At 39.1% G+C, this 26067-nt stretch overlaps 1 protein-coding gene and 1 long non-coding RNA gene across 10 annotated transcripts in view; one reads left to right on the top strand and one right to left on the bottom strand.

The window, feature by feature from the left end:
* ak7b (adenylate kinase 7b) overlaps positions 1-26067 on the top strand; it is a 784344-nt gene that overhangs the window by 50324 nt on the left and 707953 nt on the right. The gene's annotated exons all lie outside the window — the stretch shown is intronic.
* Positions 7586-10791, bottom strand: LOC144032047 (uncharacterized). 3 transcript variants are annotated; one of them, XR_013287668.1, is made up of 3 exons: positions 10137-10791; positions 9114-9197; positions 7586-8381 (listed from the first exon to the last, which is right to left on the bottom strand). It is a non-coding gene; the product is annotated as an uncharacterized LOC144032047 (long non-coding RNA). The 3 variants fall into 3 exon arrangements; XR_013287670.1 differs by lacking the exon at positions 10137-10791 and adding an exon at positions 9346-9362; XR_013287669.1 differs by lacking the exon at positions 10137-10791 and adding an exon at positions 9276-9327.

The raw sequence follows: 26067 nt of genomic DNA, 5'->3' as shown, positions 1-26067 counted from the left end.
GTAGGAGAAGTGGGCAAAAGTATGCCCTCTGAAAATGTGCAAAAATCGTAAAAAATGGGACATTCAAATATTCGTAGCTCACTTCCTGTTCATTTTAGCATATGGGTCCAAGAGTCTTTTTTGTAGGTCTTTGGCTCCCTCATACACGTAAAAATTTTCGTAGATCTTGCTTAAACGTACAATCGGGGCTGCTTCGTTAAAAATTTCTAGGGGGCGCTATTGAGTCATTTTTGTAAAAATAGCACAATCAACAATAAAATATTGTTCATTTTACCAGGCCAGATGTGTGTGCCAAGTTTCATGAGTTTCTGCGCATGTTTAGACCCTCAAAACTGGCGTTGTTTTCTTGGCGAACAGTGCTTAGCCACGCCCACAGCGACTCGCGAAAACTCACAAACTTCGTGTTGTGACAGCATGAAGGCCGACACCCTCATCTGAGCAAATATGAGGTAGGTCCAGTTAACATGGTTGGAGAAAAACATTGAAGAAAAATCGTAAGAAAAAAAATTGCCAGTAGGTGGCGCTATCAGTAAGATGAAATATAAGTTTGTAGATGTCTTTAGGGCTGGACTCTCATCAATTGTGTAAAATTTTGAGAAGATAGCATCATCTCGGTCAAGTTAATGCAGCTTTTGTTGTCACGAGAAATCTTCAGACTTTGCGGCACCGTAGCGGCCACGCCCTTTGGCGAAAAGTTACAATATTCGGTGTGGGGCATGATCAACATCTTAAGGCTTTTCTGACCAATTTTCAACTGGATCCCTTCAACGAGCTCAGCACAGTAGCTAAAAACGTAAAGTATGACAATTATTGTTACCACTAGGTGGCGCTACATGGATAACTGAATTTTATCATATAGATGTTTTCAGGCCGTGACTATTAAGTTGCCTGATAAGTTTGAGATTTTTTGGAGCTTGAACATGGGAGTTATTAAGCATTTGCTCTTTCTGGACAAATGAAATTTTAAAGGCAATATTTGATGCCCCGCCCCCATCATATAGTATTTCGAAAAGGCAAGATTTTTTCCCCAGTTGTTCTCTCAGGTCTTGAGATGATAAATGCCAAGTTTGAAGTCAATTGGATGAAAAATGTTTGCAAAGGGGGAAAAAGCATGACCACAGTGAATGTGCCAAAATAGGCCAAAATTGGACATTAAAAAATTCATAGCTCACTTCCTGTACATTTTAGCTACATGGTCCCAATAGACTTTTTTGTGCGTCTCGGGGTGCTACACGTGCCTGCCAATTTTCGTTGCTCTAGCTCAAACGTGCCGGGCTTGGTTTTTATTTTTCTATGCTAGGGGGCGCTATAGAGTCGCGTTGTTATGACGACTTCATAATATCAAATTTTTCGCCGGGCCTGAGGAGTGTGCAAAGTTTGGTGAGTTTTCGTAAATGTTTAGGTACCCAAAATCGTGATCGTTTACGGAGAAGAAGAAGAAGAAGAAGAATAATAATAACTAGAGCTGCGAGCAGCTATAAAGGGCCCTCGCAGCCCGGGCCACGTTGGGGTACTTGCACGTTGGGGAACTTGCACATTGGGGTACTGGCACATTGGAAGCAGAATTTCTTTGAAAATGGCATGATAAACATGTGGACTTTTTTTTTTTTTTTTTTGCCAGGTGTGATGAGTGTGTCAAGCTCAATGGGTTTTGGTGATTGTTAAGATCTGCAAAAATCAGCGTCTTTTTTTAATTTTTAGGCAATGAGTTGCTCTGATTGGTATTTTTCGTAAAAGTATATATACACACATCATCGCTCGTACTCATTGCACAATGTCATAGAGGCGATAAAAAAAATAAATAAAACTAAATAAAAAATACGTATGTTTGGATCAGTCTGATACCAGTGAACATATTGAGTGGTGGAAAGGAAAAGAATATTCATAAATGACTTAGTTATCACACTTACAATGAGTTTACAATTTTTGCAAAAATACCGTAAGTGAGGCATTTTTTTTTATGCCTCAAGGACTAGGTGGCGCTGTATTTATAACTGAATTTTGTCATAGAGATACCTTCAGGCCTTGACTCTAAATATACATTTCAAATATGGGATTTTTTGGAGCATGTACCTGGGAGTTATTAAGCATAGCCTTCATTCACGATATTGCTTTTAATGTCCATAGAGGCTATCAAAAATACATAAAACTAAATAACAAAAATATGTATGTTTGGTTAGGTCTGATGCCAGTGAATATTTTGAGTGGTGGAAGGTAAAAGAATATTCCTAAATGACTTAGTTATCACACTTAGAATGAGTTTACATTTTTTGTACAAAATACCGTATGTGGGGTATTTTTTTGTTTTGCCTCAAGGGCTAGGTGGCGCTGCATATATAACTGAATGTTGTCATAGAGATACCTTCAGGCCTTGACTATGAGCATACATGTCAAGTTTGGGATTTTTTGGAGGATGTACTGGGAAGTTATTAAGCATATCCTTTTTCAGTTCGAAACACAAAGTTTGATGCCCCGCCTTCATCATATAGTATTTCGAAAAGTCAAAATTTTCCCCCCTGTCGTTGGCTCAGGTCTTGACATGGTCCAGGTCAAGTCTGAAGTCAGTCGGATAAAACGTGTAGGAGAAGTGGGCAAAAGTATGCCCCCTGTAAATGTGCAAATATCGTCAAAAATGGGACATTCAGAAATTCGTAGCTCACTTCCTGTTCATTTTAGCATGTAGACCCAAGAGACTTTTTTGTAGGTCTTGGGCTCCCTCATACACCTAAAAATATTCGTCGTTCTTGCTTAAACGTACAACCGGGGCTGCTTCGTTAAAAATTTCTAGGGGGCGCTATTGAGTCATTTTTGTAAAAATAGCACAATCAACAATAAAATATTGCTCATTTTACCAGGCCAGATGTGTGTGCCAAGTTTCATGAGTTTCTGTGCATGTTTAGACCCTCAAAACTGGCGTTGTTTTCTTGGCGAACAGCGCTTAGCCACGCCCACAGCAATTCGCGAAAACTCACAAACTTCGTGTTGTGACATCATGAAGGCCGAAACCCTCAACATTTGTCACACTTAGAATGAGTGTACATTTTTTGTACAAAATACCGTATGTGGGGTATTATTTTTTTTATGCCTCAAGGGCTAGGTGGCGCTGCATATATAACTGAATGTTGTCATAGAGATACTTTCAGGCCTTGATGATAAACATACATGTCAAGTTTGGGATTTTTTGGAGCATGTACCGGGGAGTTATTAAGCATATCCTTTTTCAGTGCGAAACACAAATTTTGATGCCCCGCCTTCATCATATAGTATTTCGAAAAGTCAAGATTTTTCCCCCTGTCGTTGGCTCAGGTCTTGACATGGTCCAGGTCAAGTCTGAAGTCAGTCGGATGAAACGTGTAGGAGAAGTGGGCAAAAGTATGCCCCCTGTAAATGTGCAAAAATCGTCAAAAATGGGACATTCAAAAATTCGTAGCTCACTTCCTGTTCATTTTAGCATATGGGTCCAAGTGACTTTTTTGTAGGTCTTGGGCTTCCTAATACACCTAAAAAAATTTGTAGCTCTTGCTTAAACGTACAACTGGGGCTGTTTCGTTAAAGATTTCTAGGGGGCGCTATTGAGTCATTTTTGTAAAAATAGCACAATCGACGATAAAAAATTGCTCATTTTGCTAGGCCAGCTGTGTGTGCCATGTTTCGTGTGTTTCTGTGGCAGTTTAGGCCCTCAAAATTGGCGTTGTTTTCTTGGCGAACAGCGCTTAGCCACGCCCACAGCGATTCGCGAAAACTCACAAACTTCATGTTGTGACAGCATGAAGGCCGACACCCTCATCTGAGCAAATATGAGGTAGGTCCAGTTAACATGGTTGGAGAAAAACATTGAAGAAAAATCGTGAGAAAAAAAATTGCCAGTAGGTGGCGCTATCAGTAAGATGAAATATAAGTTTGTAGATGTCTTTAGGGCTGGACTCTCATCAATTGTGTAAAATTTTGAGAAGATAGCATCATCTCGGTCAAGTTAATGCAGCTTTTGTTGTCACGAGAAATCTTCAGACTTTGCGGCACCGTAGCGGCCACGCCCTTTGGCGAAAAGTTACAATATTCGGTGTGGGGCATGATCAACATCTTAAGGCTTTTCTGACCAATTTTCAACTGGATCCCTTCAACGAGCTCAGCACAGTAGCTAAAAACGTAAAGTATGACAATTATTGTAACCACTAGGTGGCGCTATATGTATAACTGAATTTTATCATATAGATGTTTTCAGGCCTTGACTATTACGTTGCCTGAGAAGTTTGAGATTTTTTGGAGCTTGAACATGGGAGTTATTAAGCATTTGCTCTTTCTGGACAAATGAAATTTTAAAGGCAATATTTGATGCCCCGCCCCCGTCATATAGTATTTCGAAAAGGCAAGATTTTTTCCCCAGTGGTTCTCTCAGGTCTTGAGATGATAAATGCCAAGTTTGAAGTCAATTGGATGAAAAATGTTTGCAAAGGGGTCAAAAGCATGACCACAGTGAATGTGCCAAAATAGGCCAAAATTGGACATTAAAAAATTCATAGCTCACTTCCTGTACATTTTAGCTACATGGTCCCAATAGACTTTTTTGTGCGTCTCGGGGTGCTACACGTGCCTGCCAATTTTCGTTGCTCTAGTTCAAACATGCCGGGCTTGGTTTTTATTTTTCTATGCTAGGGGGCGCTATAGAGTCGCGTTGTTATGATGACTTCATAATATCAAATTTTTCGCCGGGCCTGAGGAGTGTGCAAAGTTTGGTGAGTTTTCGGAAATGTTTAGGTACCCAAAATCGTGATCGTTTACGGAGAAGAAGAAGAAGAAGAAGAAGAATAATAATAATAATAATAATAATAATCCGATCGAAAAACAATAGGGACCTCGCAGCGGTAGCTGCTCGGGCCCTAACTAGAGCTGCGAGCAGCTATAAAGGGCCCTCGCAACCTGGGCCACGTTGGGGTACTTGCACGTCGGGGTACTGGCACGTTGGGGTACTGTCAAATCGGACAAGGACCATCTAAAATGTTTTTGACAAGCTTTGTGAGTGCAAAAGGCCAAAGATGGTGTGCAATTCCCAAAATAAATTCAAAATGGCGGACTTCCTTTTAGGTTTAGCATACGGCTACAGAATACTTTTTGTAGGTCTTAAGCTAATAGGTATGCCTCCCAGTTTTCAAAAATCTAGGTCAAGTCATCTTTAGTTGTGTATCGCTTGAATCATACAATTGGAAATGCTCCATAAAAATGCATAGAGGGCGCTATTGAGCACAACGTTGGGTTACTTGCACGTCAGGGTACTGGCACGTTGGGGTACTGTTACATGGAACAAGGACCATTTAAAATGTTAGTTTTTCCCATGCCTTGTCTGTGCAAAGTTCTATGAAAGAGGCCAAAAATGATGTATAATTCCCAAAATAAAATCAAAATAGCGGACTTCCTCTTTGGTTTGGCAAATGGCTACATAATACTTTTTTGTAGGTATTAGGCTGATAGGGGTCTGTCCTAATTTTCACAAATCTAGCAGAATCATACAATCGGAAATACTTCATAAAAATGTCTAGAGGGCGCTATTTATTGCAAATTGCACAATAAATCTCTAAAAATTCATGTTCATGACAAGTCTGATGTGTTTGCAAAGTTTCATGAGTTTTCAGACATGTATAGATAAAAAAACAAAGCAGCACTTTACTTGGCAAACAATGCATCGCTATAGCAGCAGCGTGCGACAAAATAAAAAACTTTCGATAACTTTGCATCTTAAACATCTTAAGATGAAACACACCAAGTTTGAAGACGGTCGGATGAACTTTGTACGAGGAGTTCGTTAAAATATGACCCCTGAAAAAGGCCACAAAAAATGGCAACAAATCCCATCGTAAATCAAAATGGCAGACTTCCTGTTTGGTTTAGCACATGGTTCCAAGAGACTTTTTTGTACATCGTGGGCTCTTATGTATGCCTGCAAATTATCATCGCGCTAGGTGAAACGTACAACCGGGAATGCTTCGTTAAAGAGGAGTTTTCTAGCTCAAAATGTGATGCCCGGCCCCTGGGGGACTTCCTGTTGGGTTTAGCACATGGCACGAAGAGACTTTTTTGTACATTGTGGGCTGTTACATATGTCTACAAATTTTTGTAGCTCTAGCTACTTCGTACAACTGGGAATGCTTCATTGAGAAGGATTTTTTTCCTTTGCAAAAAGTGCATGCCACGACAACAGCGTGCGACGAAATAAAGAGCTTTCAATAACTTTTCATCCTCAACATCTTAAGATGAGTCACACCAAGTTTGAAGATGATCGGATAAACTCTGTAGGAGGAGTTCGTTAAAATATGACCCCTATGAAATGGCCCAAAAAATGGCAACACATTCCAAAGTAAATCAAAATGGCGGACGTCCTGTTAGGTTTAGCATATGGTTCAAAAAGAGTTTTTTGTACCTCGAGGGCTGTTATATACCTCTACAAATTTTGGTAACTCTAGGTGAAACGTACAGCCGGGTATGCTTTGTTAAAGAGGAGTTTTTTAGCTCAAAATGTGATGCCCGGCCCCTGGGGGACTTCCTGTTGGGTTTAGCACAGGGCACCAAGAGACTTTTTTGTACATCTTGGGCTGTTACATATGTCTACAAATTTTCGTAGCTCTCGCTGCTTCGTATAAATGGGAATGCTTCTTTAAGGATATTTTTTTTCCTTTGCAAACAGTGCATGCCATGACAACAGCGTGTGACGAACTACAAAGCTTTCAATAACTTTCCATCTTCAACATCTTAAGATGAATTCACACCAAGTTTGAAGATGATCGGATAAACACTGTAGGAGGAGTTCGTTAAAATAAGACCCCAATGAAATGGCCAAAAAAATGGCAACACGTTCCAAAATAAATCAAAATGGTGGACTTCCTGTTAGGTTTAGCATATGGTTCAAAAAGAGTTTTTTGTAGGTCATAGCCTGTTACATATGTGTACCAATTTTCGTAGCTCTAGATTAAACGTACAACCGGCAATGCTTTGTGAAGTAAGAATTTTTAAACTCTAAATTTGATGCGCCACCGCCGTCATATAGTATATCAAAAACTTTTCATTTTTCACAATGATGTTGTCCCAGGTGTTGAGATGGTACATCCCAAGTTTGAAGTCAATCGGGTTAACCGTGTAGGAGAAGCGGGCAAAAGTATGACCCCTGTAAATATGCAAAACTGGGCCAAAATTGGACATTTAAATACTCATACCTCACTTTCTGTCTATTTTAGGGTACACACTTCAAAGAGGTTTTTGTTCATTGGGATGTGCTACAGGTGCCACACAATTTTCATAGCCGTCGGACAATCGTAGCAGGACAGGGATCCGTTTAACCTATGTAGGGGGCGCTAAGGAGCCATTTTTCTGTTATCATGTATGGCGACTTTAAAATATCAAATTTTTCGCCAGGCCTGATGTGCGTGTAAAGTTTGGTGAGTTTTCGGTCACGTTTAGTGTCTCAAAAATGCGATTGTTTGCGGAGAAGAATAATAATAAGAACTAGAGCTGCGAGCAGCTATAAAGGGCCCTCGCAACCCGGGCCACGTTGGGGTATATGCAAGTCGGGGGACTTGCACGTTGGGGTACTGTTAAATAGACAAGGACCATGGAAAATAGAAATGCATTTGCCGTGCCTTGTGTGTAAAAAAGTGCAGTAAAAGGCCAAAAATGATGCACAATTCCCAAAATAAATTCAAAAGTGTGGACTTTCTGATGTGTGTGCAAAGTTTCATGAAAAGTCGCTCGTTTGATATTCAAAACCAGCATCTGTTTATTTGAAAACATTGCATGGCACAGAGATGGTGTGTGATCAAATAAAAAGCTTTTTGATGACTCTTAATGTGGTGTCGCTGTGCAACACATATGTATTCATGACATAGTGAAGTATTGTGACAGTTTTGTAGGGTCCAGCAAACAGTAAATGTGTGACAGTTATTCAAGAAAAAATGTAGCTTTGAAGCAGGCTAACCAATGACATCATCTAAAGGGGAAAAAAGCACATGAGCAAGCATAGGTATAAGTAGAGGAGAAAAAGAGATGAAAGAAGTGCGAGAGATGGAACAGGAGAGGAATGCAGCTGTTTATGTATAGCTGTTGTAACAGGACAGATTAAATAACACTTTAACCTGGGGTTAACAGCGCCCTAGGACAGATAAACTCTTTAGTGTAAAAGTTTTCTGGGACAGATGAATCCCTTGGGGTCAAAGAGTTTGGGTTAGCACATAGTCTGTCTTAGGATAATGTAACCTCCATGGATGAATTAGTCCTAGGACGCTTTGATCTGCGGGCTAAAACTTCAGGGGGGTTAACCTGTCCTGTTATATTGTGATCATCGTCTTCGTGCATGTCCTCAGTGGCTTCTTCTGTCTGTGTGGCAGCATTTGATACATCTGTAGAACAAAAAAGAATGAAGAATCATGTTAGATCTGTGAAGTTTGGTTGTCTTAGGTGTAGTTTACAGAACAGTCGTGTGCATATTTTTAGCATGGTAGTGTCTTAATACAAATGCATATTATGTAATGCACTGTATATGGATATTACAGACGTAATATTTGACGGTGATCTTATATTCATAGTTTTTGCCCGTTAATAAATAATATAGCTAGTAAGTAATAAGACACGCAAAAATGGTATAGTTGAATCCTCTGGGTCAAAAAGCAATGTTTTAGGATTGTGTGATGAAATGATGAATAAAAGTAAGGATACGACAGGTACATAAATGGTTATATATACACACGGACATATATATTTATACAGTATAACAGTGCCGCATGTATTGGTTTTAAGGAAAGAGTTGAAAAGCAGTGTTCAGAAAAAAGCATAAGACGCACAAAGTACCATTTCACTACATGTAATAAGTTGTCAAGTAGACATGTGAATTAAGTGGTTAAGATAGTGGCTACTGTGCAAGTAAGCTTCAATTGTCTCTAAAAGGTTAGCATATGTGTTCTACATGATATCAATGGCTAGACGTGCTCGTGGAGAAACATTACAAACAGAAAAACACACTAAAGGTGCCTTTAACAAACCTGTTAATAAATGAGAACTTAATACATATATGTATGGCATACTGTATATGATTGAGAAAGTTGTCCTGTTTAGTTTATGTATTGTATACTTACGGGAAAAAGTTGGCAATCTTTGCGTATGGAGATGATTAGAGGGTCTTTATCAAAAGAGAATTTGCTTGTTGATTTGTTCATGTTCTGTAGAAAAGCAAAGGAGTAGAAATAAATACAGTATCATACTTCATAAACATACAAGAAATTTGTAGCTGTATTAACCATTGTTGGTATTTGAAGTGATAATTTAGGAATAGAAGTGTAGTGATTGCAGAATTTATAGAGTGCTTACCTTGTATGACTTTGTATTTTTTTTTTTTTTTTTTTTTTTTTTCTTTTTTTTTTTTTTTTTTTTCTTTTTTTTTTTTTTTTTTTTTTTTTTTTTTTTTTTTTTGTGTGTGTGTATGTGTGCGTGCGTTTGCGTGCGTGCGTTTGCGTGCGTGCGTGCGTTTGCGTGTGTGCGTTTGCGTGCGTTTGCGTGCGTGCGTGCAAATACGTATAAATTTATACTCATTCATTCACCTAAAACCTTATAAATATCCCATTACCCTTCGCCTTAACCAGGTACTTCAGAATCTTGCCAGAGTCGTGAGATTTAAATGGTCAGGAGACCAGAGAAAAGGTCAGAAAAAAAAGAAATAAAGAGAAAAGAAAGGTAAATCAAAGTGACATCCAGCACCGACCAAACACTTCCTGCCTTCCCCATGATTACAAAATCAAAGTCTTACGCCAACCCCGGAAGCCTCTAAATTCCAGCAAATTTAGCGAGCTCAAGAGACCAGAGGAAAAACTAAAGAGAGGAAGGATGATTGAGAAAGTTGTCCTGTTTAGTTTATGTATTGTATACTTACGGAAAAAAGTTGGCAATCTTTGCGTATGGAGATGATTAGAGGGTCTTTATCAAAAGAGAATTTGCTTGGTGATTTGTTCATGTTCTGTAGAAAAGCAAAGGAGTAGAAATAAATACAGTATCATACTTCATAAACATACAAGAAATTTGTAGCTGTATTAACCATTGTTGGTATTTGAAGTGATAATTTAGGAATAGAAGTGTAGTGATTGCAGAATTTATAGAGTGCTTACCTTGTATGACTTTGTAGATGGAAATGTCTTTTGTTGAAAGAGCTCTTTGTTGTCTACTATATATGCAAGGACAAGCATAAGTAGGTGTGGTTATGAAGTACTTGACCATTGAAATAAAGCAGTGGTATCAAATGTATGGACCGTGGTTTGGCTCAGGCCTGCAAAGGGGTTTAATGTGGCACAAGAGATAATCTTGTAAGGTACAAAAAATAATAATAATATAATAGGTATGCCTCTGAGTTTTCACAAATCTAGGTCAAGTCAAGTCATCTTTAGTTATTTTGCGCTTGAATCATCCAATCGGAAATGCTCCATAAAAAATGTATAGAGGGTGCGATTTATTGCAAATTGCACAAGAAATCTCTAAAAATTCATGTTAATGACAAGTCTGATGTGTGTGCAAAGTTTCACGAGTTTTCACACATGTATAGATAAAAAAAAACAAAGCAGCACTTTACTTGGCAACCAATGCATCGCTATAGCAGCAGCGTGCGACAAAATAAAAAACTTTCGATAAATTTGCATCTTAAACATCTTAAGATGAAACACACCAAGTTTGAACACGGTCGGATGAATTTTGTAGGAGGAGTTAAAATATGACCCCTAAAAAAGGCCACAAAAAAAGTCTACAAATCCCATCATAAATCAAAATGGCGGACTTCCTGTTTGGTTTAGCACATGGTTCCAAGAGACTTTTTTGTACATCGTGGGCTCTTATGTATGCCTCTAAATTATCATAGCGCTAGGTGAAACGTACAACCGGGAATGCTTCGTTAAAGAGGAGTTTTTTAGCTCAAAATGTGATGCCCGGCCCCTACGGGACTTCCTGTTGGGTTTAGCACATGGCACCAAGAGACTTTTTTGTACATCGTGGGCTGTTACATTTGTCTCCAAATTTTCGTAGCTCTAGCTGCTTCGTACAACTGGGAATGCTTCATTAAGAAGTAATTTTTTCCTTTGCAAACTGTGCATGCCACGGCAACAGCGTGCGACAAAATAAAAAGCTTTCAATAACTTTTCATCTTCAACATCTTAAGATGAATCACACCAAGTTTGGAGATGATCGGATAAACTCTGTAGGAGGAGTTCGTTAAAATAAGACCCCTATGAAATGGCCCAAAAAATGGCAACACGTTCCAAAGTAAATCAAAATGGCGGACTTCCTGTTCGGTTTAGCATATGGTTCAAAAAGAGTTTTTTGTACCTTGAGGGCTGTTACATATGTCTTCAAATATTGGTAACTCTAGGTGAAATGTACAGCCGGGAATGCTTCATTAAGTTAGAATTTTGAAACACAAAATTTGATGCCTCGCCTCTGGCGGACTTCCTGTTAGGTTTAGCATATGGCACCAACAGGCTTTTTTGTAGATCATAGTCTGTTACATATGTGTACCAATTTTCGTAGCTCTAGATTAAACGTACCACCGGCAATGCTTCGTTAAGTAAGAATTTTGAAACTGTAAATTTGATGCCCCGCCACCGTCATATAGTATGTCAAAAACTTTAGATTTTTTACCATGATGTTGTCCCAGGTGTTGAGATGGTACAGCCCAAGTTTGAAGTCAATCGGGTTAACCGTGTAGGAGAAGCGGGCAAAAGTATGACCCCTGTAAATGTGCAAAAATGGGCCAAAATTGGACATTCAAATACTCATACCTCACTTCCTGTCTATTTTAGGGTACACATATCAAAGAGGTTTTTGTTCATCTGGATGTGCTACAGGTGCCACACAATTTTCGTAGCCATAGGACAATCGTAGCGGGACAGGGATCCGTTAAACCTATGTAGGTGGCGCTACAGAGCCATTTTTCTGTTATCATGTATGGCGACTTTAAAATATCAAATTTTTCGCCAGACCCGATCTGCGTGTAAAGTTTGGTGAGTTTTCGTTCATGTTTAGTGCCTCAAAAATGTGGTTGTTTGCGGAAAAGAATAATAACAAAGAAGAAGAAGAATAATAATAATAAGAATTCCTTCAGGAACAATAGGGACCTCGCAGCGGTCGCTGCTCGGGCCCTAATAATAATAATAAGAAGAATTCCTACAAAAACAATAGGGCCTCGCAGCGGCACCGCCGCCGCCGCTGCTCGGGCCCTAATAACTAGAGCTGCGAGCAGCTATAAAGGGCCCTCGCAGCCCGGGCCACGTTGGGGTCCTTGCACGTTGGGGTACTTGCACGTTGGGGTACTGGCACGTTGGGGTACTGGCATATTGGAAGCAAAATTTCTTTGAAAATGGCATAATAAACGTTTACATGTAGAATATTTTTTTGCCAGTGTGTGTGTCAAGCTCAACGGGTTTTGGTGATTGTTAAGACCTGCAAAAATCAGCGTCCTTTTTTATTTTTAGGCAATGAGTTGCCCTGATTGGTATTTTTTGTAAAAGTGTATATATACATCATCACTCGTTGTACTCATTGCACAATGTTACTTTTATTGTCCAAAGGGGCAATCAAAAATGAATAAAACAAAATGGAAACGTACATACGTTTGGATCGGTGTGAAGCCAGTGAACAATTTGAGTGGTGGAAACTAAAAGAATATTCATAAATGACTTAGTTATCACACTTAGAATGAGTGTACATTTTTTGTACAAAATACCGTATGTGGGGTATTTTTATTTTTTTTTATATAAGCCTCAAGGGCTAGGTGGCGCTGTATTTATAACTGAATGTTGTCATAGAGATACCTTCAGGCCTTGATTATAAGCATACATGTCAAGTGTGGGATTTTTTTTTGGAGCATGTACCGTGGAGTTATTAAGCATATCCTTCATTCACGATATTGCTTTTAATGTCCATAGAGGCTATCAAAAATAAATAAAAATATATATATGTTTGGATAAGTCTGATGCCAGTGAACATTTTGAGTGGTGGAAACTAAAAAAATATTCATAAATGACTTAGTTATCACATTTAGAATGAGTGTACATTTTTTGTACAAAATACCGTATGTGGGGTATTTTTTTTTCATGCCTCAAGGGCTAGGTGGCGCTGCATATATAATTGAATGTTGTCATAGAGATAACTTCAGGCCTTGACGATAAACATACATGTCAAGTTTGGGATTTTTTGGAGCATGTACCGGGGAGTTATCAAGCATATCCTTTTTCATTGTGAAACACAAATTTTGATGCCCCGCCCTCATCATATAGTATTTCGAAAAGTCAAAATTTTTCCCCCTGTCGTTGGCTCAGGTCTTGACATGGTCCAGGCCAAGTCTTAACTCAGTCGGATGAAACGTGTAGGAGAAGTGGGCAAAAGTCTGCCCCCTGTGAATGTGCAAAAATCGTCAAAAATGGGACATTCAAAAATTCGTAGCTCACTTCCTGTTCATTTTAGCATATGGGTACAAGAGACTTTTTTGTAGGTCTTGGGCTCCCTCATACACTTAAATATATTCGTCATTCTTGCTTAAACGTACAACCGGGGCTGCTTCGTTAAAAATTTCAAGGGGGCGCTATTGAGTCATTTTTGTAAAAATAGCACAATCAACAATAAAATATTGCTCATTTTACCAGGCCAGATGTGTGTGCCAAGTTTCAGGAGTTTCTGTGCATGTTTAGACCCTCAAAACTGGCGTTGTTTTCTTGGCGAACAGCGCTTAGCCACGCCTACAGCAATTCGCGAAAACTCACAAACTTCGTGTTGTGACATCATGAAGGCCGAAACCCTCCTCTGAGCAAATATGAGGTAGGTCCAGTTAACGTGTTTGGAGAAAAACGTAGAAGAAAATTCGTAAGAAAAAAAATTGCCACTAGGTGGCGCTATCAGTTAGATGAAATGTAAGTTAGTAGATGTCTTTAGAGCTGGACTCTCTTCAAATGTGTGAAATTTTGAGAAGATAGGATCATCTCGGTCAAGTTAATGCAGCTTTTATTTTCACGAAAAATCTTCAGATTTTGCGTCACCGTAGCGGCCACGCCCTTTGACGAAAAGTTACAATATTCGGTGTGGGGCATGATCAACATCTTAAGGCTTTTCTGACCAATTTTCAAATGGATCCCTTCAACAAGCTCAGCACAGTAGCTAAAAACGTAAAGTATGACATTTATTGTAACCACTAGGTGGCGCTATATGTATAACTGAATTTTGTCATATAGATGTTTTCAGGCTGTGACTATTACGTTGCCTGAGAAGTTTGAGATTTTTTGGAGCTTGAACATGGGAGTTATTAAGCATTTGCTCTTTCTGGACAAATGAAATTTTAAAGGCAATATTTGATGCTCCGCCCCCGTCGTATAGTATTTCTAAAAGGCAAGATGTTTTGCCCAGCTGTTCTCTTAGGTCTTGAGATGATAAATGCCAAGTTTGAAGTCAATTGGATGAAAAATGTTTGCAAAGGGGGAAAAAGCATGACCACAGTGATCGTGCCAAAATAGGCCAAAATTGGACATTAAAAAATTCATAGCTCACTTCCTGTACATTTTAGCTACATGGTCCCAATAGACTTTTTTGTGCGTCTCGGGGTGCTACACGTGCCTGCCAATTTTCGTTGCTCTAGCTCAAACGTGTCGGGCTTGGTTTTTATTTTTCTACGCTAGGGGGCGCTATAGAGTCGCGTTGTTATAACGACTTCATAATATCAAATTTTTCGCCGGACCTGAGGAGTGTGCAAAGTTTGGTGAGTTTTCGTGAATATTTAGGTACCCAAAATCGCGATTGTTTGCGGAGAATAAAGAAGAATAATAATAATAATAATAATAATAATAATAATAATAATAATAATAATAATAATAATAATAATTTTTACAAAAACAATAGGGACCTCGCAGCGGTCGCTGCTCGGGCCCTAATAATAATAATAATAATCCGATCGAAAAACAATAGGGACCTCGCAGCGGTAGCTGCTCGGGCCCTAATAACTAGAGCTGCGAGCAGCTATAAAGGGCCCTCGCAGCCCGGGCCGCCACGTTGGAGTCCTTGCACGTTGGGGTACTTGCACGTTAGGGTACTGGCACGTTGGGGTACTGGCATATTGGAAGCAAAATTTCTTTGAAAATGGCATAATAAACGTTTACATGTAGAATATTTTTTTTGCCAGTGTGTGTCAAGCTCAACGGGTTTTGGTGATTGTTAAGACCTGCAAAAATCAGCGTCCTTTTTTATTTTTAGGCAATGAGTTGCCCTGATTGGTATTTTTTGTAAAAGTGTATATATACATCATCGCTCGTTGTACTCATTGCACAATGTTACTTTTATTGTCCAAAGGGGCAATCAAAAATGAATAAAACAAAATGGAAACGTACATACGTTTGGATCGGTGTGAAGCCAGTGAACAATTTGAGTGGTGGAAACTAAAAGAATATTCATAAATGACTTAGTCATCACACTTAGAATGAGTTTACATTTTTTTGTACAAAATACCGTATGTGGGTTTTTTTTTTTTATATAAGCCTCAAGGGCTAGGTGGCGCTGTATTTATAACTGAATGTTGTCATCGAGATACCTTCAGGCCTTGATTATAAGCATACATGTCAAGTGTGGGATTTTTTTTGGAGCATGTACCGTGGAGTTATTATGCATATCCTTCATTCACGATATTGCTTTTAATGTCCACAGAGGCTATCAAAAATAAATAAAAATATGTATATGTTTGGATAAGTCTGATGCCAGTGAACATTTTGAGTGGTGGAAACTAAAAGAATATTCATAAATGACTTAGTTATCACACTTAGAATGAGTTTACATTTTTTGTACAAAATACCGTATGTGGGGTATTTTTTTTTTATGCCTCAAGGGCTGCATATATAACTGAATGTTGTCATAGAGATAACTTCAGGCCTTGACGATAAACATACATGTCAAGTTTGGGATTTTTTGGAGCATGTACCGGGGAGTTATCAAGCATATCCTTTTTCATTGCGAAACACAAATTTTGATGCCCCGCCCTCATCATATAGTATTTTGAAAAGTCAAAATTTTTCCCCCTGTCGTTGGCTCAGGTCTTGACATGGTCCAGGCCAAGTCTTAACTCAGTCGGATGAAACGTGTAGGAGAAGTGGGCAAAAGTCTGCCCCCTGTGAATGTGCAAAAATCGTCAAAAATGGGACATTCAAAAATTCGTAGCTCACTTCCTGTTCATTTTAGCATATGGGTACAAGAGACTTTTTTGTAGGTCTTGGGCTCCCTCATACACCTAAAAATATTCGTCGTTCTTGCTTAAACGTACAACTGGGGCTGTTTCGTTAAAGATTTCTAGGGGGCGCTATTGAGTCATTTTTGTAAAAATAGCACAATCGGCGATAAAAAATTGCTCATTTTGCCAGGCCAGCTGTGTGTGCCAAGTTTCGTGTGTTTCTGTGCCAGTTTAGGCCCTCAAAATTGGCGTTGTTTTCTTGGCGAACAGCGCTTAGCCACGCCCACAGCGACTCGCGAAAACTCACAAACTTCGTGTTGTGACATCATGAAGGCCGAAACCCTCATCTGAGCAAATATGAGGTAGGTCCAGTTAACGTGTTTGGAGAAAAACGTAGAAGAAAATTCGTAAGAAAAAAAATTGCCACTAGGTGGCGCTATCAGTTAGATGAAATGTAAGTTAGTAGATGTCTTTAGAGCTGGACTCTCATCAATTGTGTACAATTTTGAGAAGATAGCATCATCTCGGTCAAGTTAATGCAGCTTTTGTTGTCACGAGAAATCTTCAGACTTTGCGGCACCGTAGCGGCCACGCCCTTTGGCGAAAAGTTACAATATTCGGTGTGGGGCATGATCAACATCTTAAGGCTTTTCTGACCAGTTTTCAACTGGATCCCTTCAACGAGCTCAGCACAGTAGCTAAAAACGTAAAGTCTGACAATTATTGTTACCACTAGGTGGCGCTACATGGATAACTGAATTTTATCATATAGATGTTTTCAGGCCGTGACTATTAAGTTGCCTGATAAGTTTGAGATTTTTTGGAGCTTGAACATGGGAGTTATTAAGCATTTGCTCTTTCTGGACAAATGAAATTTTAAAGGCAATATTTGATGCCCCGCCCCCGTCATATAGTATTTCGAAAAGGCCAGATTTTTTCCCCAGTTGTTCTCTCAGGTCTTGAGATGATAAATGCCAAGTTTGAAGTCAATTGGATGAAAAATGTTTGCAAAGGGGGAAAAAGCATGACCACAGTGAATGTGCCAAAATAGGCCAAAATTGGACATTAAAAAATTCATAGCTCACTTCCTGTACATTTTAGCTACATGGTCCCAATAGACTTTTTTGTGCGTCTCGGGGTGCTACACGTGCCTGCCAATTTTCGTTGCTCTAGCTCAAACATGCCGGGCTTGGTTTTTATTTTTCTATGCTAGGGGGCGCTATAGAGTCGCGTTGTTATGACGACTTCATAATATCAAATTTTTCGCCGGGCCTGAGGAGTGTGCAAAGTTTGGTGAGTTTTCGTAAATGTTTAGGTACCCAAAATCGCGATCGTTTACGGAGAAAAAGAATAATAATAATAACTAGAGCTGCGAGCAGCTATAAAGGGCCCTCGCAGCCCGGGCCACGTTGGGGTCCTTGCACGTTGTGGTACTTGCACGTTGGGGTACTGGCACATTGGGGTACTGGCATATTGGAAGCAAAATTTCTTTGAAAATGGCATAATAAACGTTTACATGTAGAATATTTTTTTGCCAGTGTGTGTGTCAAGCTCAACGGGTTTTGGTGATTGTTAAGACCTGCAAAAATCAGCGTCCTTTTTTATTTTTAGGCAATGAGTTGCCCTGATTGGTATTTTTTTGTAAAAGTGTATATACACATCATCGCTCGTTGTACTCATTGCACAATGTTACTTTTATTGTCCAAAGGGGCAATCAAAAATGAATAAAACAAAATGGAAACGTACATACGTTTGGATCGGTGTCAAGCCAGTGAACAATTTGAGTGGTGGAAACTAAAAGAATATTCATAAATGACTTAGTTATCACACTTAGAATGAGTGTACAATTTTTGTACAAAATACCGTATGTGGGGTATTTTTTATTTTTTTTTATATAAGCCTCAAGGGCTAGGTGGCGCTGTATTTATAACTGAATGTTGTCATAGAGATACCTTCAGGCCTTGATTATAAGCATACATGTCAAGTGTGGGATTTTTTTTGGAGCATGTACCGTGGAGTTATTAAGCATATCCTTCATTCACGATATTGCTTTTAATGTCCATAGAGGCTATCAAAAATAAATAAAAATATATATATGTTTGGATAAGTCTGATGCCAGTGAACATTTTGAGTGGTGGAAACTAAAAGAATATTCAGAAATGACTTCGTTATCACACTTAGAATGAGTGTACATTTTTTGTACAAAATACCGTATGTGGGGTATTTTTTTTTTATTCCTCAAGGGCTAGGTGGCGCTGCATATATAACTGAATGTTGTCACAGAGATAACTTCAGGCCTTGACGATAAACATACATGTCAAGTTTGGGATTTTTTGGAGCATGTACCGGGGAGTTATCAAGCATATCCTTTTTCATTGCGAAACACAAAATTTGATGCCCCGCCCTCATCATATAGTATTTCGAAAAGTCAAAATTTTTTCCCCCTGTCGTTGGCTCAGGTCTTGACATGGTCCAGGCCAAGTCTTAACTCAGTCGGATGAAACGTGTAGGAGAAGTGGGCAAAAGTCTGCCCCCTGTGAATGTGCAAAAATCGTAAAAAATGGGACATTCAAAAATTCATAGCTCACTTCCTGTTCATTTTAGCATATGGGTCCAAGAGACTTTTTTGTAGGACTTGGGCTCCCTCATACACCTAAAAATATTCGTCGTTCTTGCTTAAATGTACAACCGGGGCTGCTTTGTTAAAAACTTCTAGGGGGCGCTATTGAGTCATTTTTGTAAAAAATAGCACAATCAACAATAAAATATGGCTCATTTTACCAGGCCAGATGTGTGTGCCAAGTTTCATGAGTTTCTGTGCATGTTTAGACCCTCAAAACTGGCGTTGTTTTCTTGGCGAACAGCGCTTAGCCACACCCACAGCAATTCGCGAAAACTCACAAACTTCGTGTTGTGACATCATGAAGGCCGAAACCCTCATCTGAGCAAATATGAGGTAGGTCCAGTTAACGTGTTTGGAGAAAAACGTAGAAGAAAATTCGTAAGAAAAAAAATTGCCACTAGGTGGCGCTATCAGTTAGATGAAATATAAGTCAGTAGATGTCTTTAGGGCTGGACTCTCATCAAATGTGTGAAATTTTGAGAAGATAGGATCATCTCGGTCAAGTTAATGCAGCTTTTATTTTCACGAAAAATCTTCAGACTTTGCGTCACCGTAGCGGCCACGCCCTTTGGCGAAAAGTTACAATATTCGTTGTGGGGCATGATCAACATCTTAAGGCTTTTCTGACCAATTTTCAAATGGATCCCTTCAACAAACTCAGCACAGTAGCTAAAAATGTAAAGTATGACATTTATTGTAACCACTAGGTGGCGCTATATGTATAACTGAATTTTATCATATAGATGTTTTCAGGCCGTGACTATTACGTTGCCTGAGAAGTTTGAGATTTTTTGGAGCTTGAACATGGGAGTTATTAAGCATTTGCTCTTTCTCGACAAATGAAATTTTAAAGGCAATATTTGATGCCCCGCCCCCGTCATATAGTATTTCAAAAAGGCAAGATGTTTTGCCCAGTTGTTCTCTCAGGTCTTGAGATGATAAATGCCAAGTTTGAAGTCAATTGGATGAAAAATGTTTGCAAAGGGGGAAAAAGCATGACCACAGTGAATGTGCCAAAATAGGCCAAAATTGGACATAAAAAAATTCATAGCTCACTTCCTGTACATTTTAGCTACATGGTCCCAAGAGACTTTTTTGTGCGTCTCGGGGTACTACACGTGCCTGCCAATTTTTGTTGCTCTAGCTCAAACGTGCCGGGCTTGGTTTTTATTTTTCTACGCTAGGGGGCGCTATCGAGTCGCATTGTTATAACGACTTCATAATATCAAATTTTTCGCCGGACCTGAGGAGTGTGCAAAGTTCGGTGAGTTTTCGTGAATATTTAGGTACCCAAAATCGCGATTGTTTGCGGAGAATAAAGAAGAAGAAGAAGAATAATAATAATAATAATAATAATAATAATAATAATAATAATAATAATAATAATAATTTTTACAAAAACAATAGGGACCTCGCAGCGGTCGCTGCTCGGGCCCTAATAATAATAACTAGAGCTGCGAGCAGCTATAAAGGGCCCTCGCAGCCCGGGCCACGTTGGGGTACTTGCACGTTGGGGAACTTGCACATTGGGGTACTGGCACATTGGAAGCAGAATTTCTTTGAAAATGGCATGATAAACGTGGATTATTTTTTTTATTTTTTTGCCAGGTGTGATGAGTGTGTCAAGCTCAATGGGTTTTGGTGATTGTTAAGATCTGCAAAAATCAGCGTCTTATTTTTTATTTTTAGGCAATGAGTTGCCCTGATTGGTATTTTTTGTAAAAGTGTATATACACATCATCGCTCGTTGTACTCATTGCACAATGTTACTTTTATTGTCCAAAGGGGCAATCAAAAATGAATAAAACAAAATGGAAATGTACATACGTTTGGATCGGTGTGAAGCCAGTGAACAATTTGAGTGGTGGAAACTAAAAGAATATTCATAAATGACTGAGTTATCACACTTAGAATGAGTGTACATTTTTTGTACAAAATACCGTATGTGGGGTATTTTTTTTTTATTCCTCAAGGGCTAGGTGGCGCTGCATATATAACTGAATGTTGTCACAGAGATAACTTCAGGCCTTGACGATAAACATACATGTCAAGTTTGGGATTTTTTGGAGCATGTACCGGGGAGTTATCAAGCATATCCTTTTTCATTGCGAAACACAAAATTTGATGCCCCGCCCTCATAATATAGTATTTCGAAAAGACAAAATTTTTCCCCCTGTCGTTGGCTCAGGTCTTGACATGGTCCAGGCCAAGTCTTAACTCAGTCGGATGAAACGTGTAGGAGAAGTGGGCTAAAGTCTGCCCCCTGTGAATGTGCAAAAATCGTCAAAAATGGGACATTCAAAAATTCGTAGCTCACTTCCTGTTCATTTTAGCATATGGGTCCAAGAGACTTTTTTGTAGGTCTTGGGCTCCCTCATACACCTAAAAATATTCGTCGTTCTTGCTTAAACGTACAACCGGGGCTGCTTCGTTAAAAACTTCTAGGGGGCGCTATTGAGTAATTTTTGTAAAAATAGCACAATCAACAATAAAATATTGCTCATTTTACCAGGCCAGATGTGTGTGCCAAGTTTCATGAGTTTCTGTGCATGTTTAGACCCTCAAAACTGGCGTTGTTTTCTTGGCGAACAGCGCTTAGCCACGCCCACAGCAATTCGCGAAAACTCACAAACTTCGTGTTGTGACATCATGAAGGCCGAAACCCTCATCTGAGCAAATATGAGGTAGGTCCAGTTAACGTGTTTGGAGAAAAACGTAGAAGAAAATTCGTAAGAAAAAAAATTGCCACTAGGTGGCGCTATCAGTTAGATGAAATATAAGTCAGTAGATGTCTTTAGGGCTGGACTCTCATCAAATGTGTGAAATTTTGAGAAGATAGGATCATCTCGGTCAAGTTAATGCAGCTTTTATTTTCACGAAAAATCTTCAGACTTTGCGTCACCGTAGCGGCCACGCCCTTTGGCGAAAAGTTACAATATTCGGTGTGGGGCATGATCAACATCTTAAGGCTTTTCTGACCAATTTTCAAATGGATCCCTTCAACGAGCTCAGCACAGTAGCTAAAAACGTAAAGTATGACATTTATTGTAACCACTAGGTGGCGCTATATGTATAACTGAATTTTGTCATATAGATGTTTTCAGGCCGTGACTATTACGTTGCCTGAGAAGTTTGAGATTTTTTGGAGCTTGTACATGGGAGTTATTCAGCATTTGCTCTTTCTGGACAAATGAAATTTTAAAGTCAATATTTGATGCCCCGCCCCCGTCATATAGTATTTCGAAAAGGCAAGATGTTTTGCCCAGCTGTTCTCTCAGGTCTTGAGATGATAAATGCCAAGTTTGAAGTCAATTGGATGAAAAATGTTTGCAAAGGGGGAAAAAGCATGACTACAGTGAATGTGCCAAAATAGGCCAAAATTGGACATTAAAAAATTCATAGCTCACTTCCTGTACATTTTAGCTACATGGTCCCAATAGACTTTTTTGTGCGTCTCGGGGTGCTACACGTGCCTGCCAATTTTCGTTGCTCTAGCTCAAACGTGCCGGGCTTGGTTTTTATTTTTCTACGCTAGGGGGCGCTATAGAGTCGCGTTGTTATAACGACTTCATAATATCAAATTTTTCGCCGGACCTGAGGAGTGTGCAAAGTTCGGTGAGTTTTCGTGAATATTTAGGTACCCAAAATCGCGATTGTTTGCGGAGAATAAAGAATAATAATAATAATAATAATAATAATAATAATAATAATAATAATAATAATAATAATAATAATAATAATAATAATAATTTTTACAAAAACAATAGGGACCTCGCAGCGGTCGCTGCTCGGGCCCTAATAATAATCCGATCGAAAAACAATAGGGACCTCGCAGCGGTAGCTGCTCGGGCCCTAATAATAATAATAATAATAATACTAATAATAATTTTTACAAAAACAATAGGGACCTCGCAGCGGTCGCTGCTCGGGCCCTAATAATAATAATAATAATAATTTTTACAAAAACAATAGGGACCTCGCAGCGGTCGCTGCTCGGGCCCTAACTAGAGCTGCGAGCAGCTATAAAGGGCCCTCAGCCCGGGCCACGTTGAGGTACTTGCACGTTGGGGTACTGGCACATTGGAAGCAGAATTTCTTTGAAAATGGCATGATAAACGTGGATTTTTTTTTTTTTTTGCCAGGTGTGATGAGTGTGTCAAGCTCAATGGGTTGTGGTGATTGTTAAGATCTGCAAAAATCAGCGTCTTTTTTTTATTTTTAGGCAATGAGTTGCCCTGATTGGTATTTTTCGTAAAAGTATATATACACGCATCATCGCTCGTACTCATTGCACAATGTTGCTTTTTTTGTCCATAGAGGCGATCAAAAAATAAATAAAACTAAATAAAAAATACGTATGTTTGGATCGGTCTGATGCCAGTGAACATATTGAGTGGTGGAAAGTAAAAGAATATTCATAAATGACTTAGTTATCACACTTACAATGAGTTTACAATTTTTGCAAAAATACCGTAAGTGAGGCATTTTTTTTTATGCCTCAAGGACTAGGTGGCGCTGTATTTATAACTGAATTTTGTCATAGATATAGCTTCAGGCCTTGATTATATGCATACATTTCAAGTATGGGATTTTTTGGAGCATGTACCTGGGAGTTATTAAGCATAGCCTTCATTCACGATACTGCTTTTAATGTCCATAGAGGCTATCAAAAATACATAAAACTAAATAACAAAAATATGTATGTTTGGTTAGGTCTGATGCCAGTGAATATTTTGAGTGGTGGAAAGTAAAAGAATATTCCTAAATGACTTAGTTATCACACTGAGAATGAGTTTACATTTTTTTGTACAAAATACCGTAAGTGGGGTATTTTTTTTTCATGCCTCAAGGGCTAGGTGGCGCTGCATATATAACTGAATGTTGTCATAGAGATACCTTCAGGCCTTGACGATAAACATACATGTCAAGTTTGGGATTTTTTGGAGCATGTATCGGGGAGTTATTAAGCATATCCTTTTTCAGTGCGAAACACAAATTTTGATGCCCCGCCCTCATCATATAGTATTTCCAAAAGTCAAGATTTTTCCGTCTGTTGTTGGCTCAGGTCTTGGCATGGTCCAGGTTAAGTCATAAGTCAGTCGGATAAAACGTGTAGGAGAAGTGGGCAAAAGTATGCCCCCTGAAAATGTGCAAAAATCGTCAAAAATGGGACATTCAAAAATTCGTAGCTCACTTCCTGTTCATTTTAGCATATGGGTCCAAGAGACTTTTTTGTAGGTCTTTGGCTCCCTCATACACGTAAAAATTTTCGTAGATCTTGCTTAAACGTACAATCGGGGCTGCTTCGTTAAAAATTTCTAGGGGGCGCTATTGAGTCATTTTTGTAAAAATAGCACAATCAACAATAAAATATTGTTCATTTTACCAGGCCAGATGTGTGTGCCAAGTTTCATGAGTTTCTGCGCATTTTTAGACCCTCAAAACTGGCGTTGTTTTCTTGGCGAACAGTGCTTAGCCAAGCCCACAGCGATTCGCGAAAACTCACAAACTTCGTGTTGTGACATCATGAAGGCCGAAACCCTCATCTGAGCAAATATGAGGTTGGTCCAGGTAACGTGTTTGGAGAAAAAATGTACAAGAAAATTCGTAAGAAAAAAAATTGCCACTAGGTGGCGCTATCAGTAAGATGAAATATAAGTTCGTAGATGTCTTTAGGGCTGGACTCTCATCAAATGTGTGAAATTTTGAGAAGATAGGATCATCTCGGTCAAGTTCATGCAGCTTTTATTGTCACGAAAAATCTTCAGACTTTGCGGCACCGTAGCGGCCACGCCCTTTGGCGAAAAGTTACAATATTCGGTGTGGGGCATGATCAACATCTTAAGGCTTTTCTGACCAACTTTCAACTGGATCCCTTCAACGAGCTCAGCGCAGTAGCTAAAAACGTAAAGTATGACATTTATTGTCACCACTAGGTGGCGCTATATGTATAACTGAATTTTATCATATAGATGTTTTCAGGCCGTGACTATTACGTTGCCTGAGAAGTTTGAGATTTTTTGGAGCTTGAACATGGGAGTTATTAAGCATTTGCTCTTTCTGGACAAATGAAATTTTAAAGACAATATTTGATGCCCCGCCCCCATCATATAGTATTTCGAAAAGGCAAGACTTTTTGCCCAGTTGTTCTCTCAGGTCTTGAGATGATAAATGCCAAGTTTGAAGTCAATTGGATGAAAAATGTTGGCAAAGGGGGAAAAAGCATGACCACAGTGAATGTGCCAAAATAGGCCAAAATTGGACATAAAAAAATTCATAGCTCATTTCCTGTACATTTTAGCTACATGGTCCCAGTAGACTTTTTTGTGCGTCTCGGGGTGCTACACGTGCCTGCCAATTTTCGTTGCTCTAGCTCAAACGTGCCAGGCTTGGTTTTTATTTTTCTACGCTAGGGGGCGCTATAGAGTCGCGTTGTTATGACGACTTCATAATATCAAATTTTTCGCCGGGCCTGAGGAGTGTGCAAAGTTCGGTGAGTTTTCGTGAATGTTTAGGTACCCAAAATCGCGATCGTTTACGAAGAAGAAGAAGAAGAAGAAGAAGAAGAAGAAGAACTAGAGCTGCGAGCAGCTATAAAGGGCCCTCGCAGCCCGGGCCACGTTGGGGTACTTGCACGTTGGGGAACTTGCACATTGGGGTATTGGCACATTGGAAGCAGAATTTCTTTGAAAATGGCATGATAAACATGTGGACTTTTTTTTTTTTTTTGCCAGGTGTGATGAGTGTGTCAAGCTCAATGGGTTTTGGTGATTGTTAAGATCTGCAAAAATCAGCGTCTTTTTTTTATTTTTAGGCAATGAGTTGCTCTGATTGGTATTTTTCGTAAAAGTATATATACACACATCATCGCTCGTACTCATTGCACAATGTTGCTTTTATTGTCCATAGAGGCGATAAAAAAAATAAATAAAACTAAATAAAAAATACGTATGTTTGGATCGGTCTGATACCAGTGAACATATTGAGTGGTGGAAAGTAAAAGAATATTCATAAATGACTTAGTTATCACACTTACAATGAGTTTACAATTTTTGCAAAAATACCGTAAGTGAGGCATTTTTTTTATGCCTCAAGGACTAGGTGGCGCTGTATTTATAACTGAATTTTGTCATAGAGATACCTTCAGGCCTTGACTCTAAATATACATTTCAAATATGGGATTTTTTGGAGCATGTACCTGGGAGTTATTAAGCATAGCCTTCATTCACGA

Source organism: Festucalex cinctus, chromosome 12, assembly GCF_051991245.1.
Source record: "Festucalex cinctus isolate MCC-2025b chromosome 12, RoL_Fcin_1.0, whole genome shotgun sequence".
Classification (NCBI taxonomy): Eukaryota; Metazoa; Chordata; class Actinopteri; order Syngnathiformes; family Syngnathidae; genus Festucalex; species Festucalex cinctus.
This window is presented reverse-complemented; position numbering and strand designations above follow the sequence as displayed.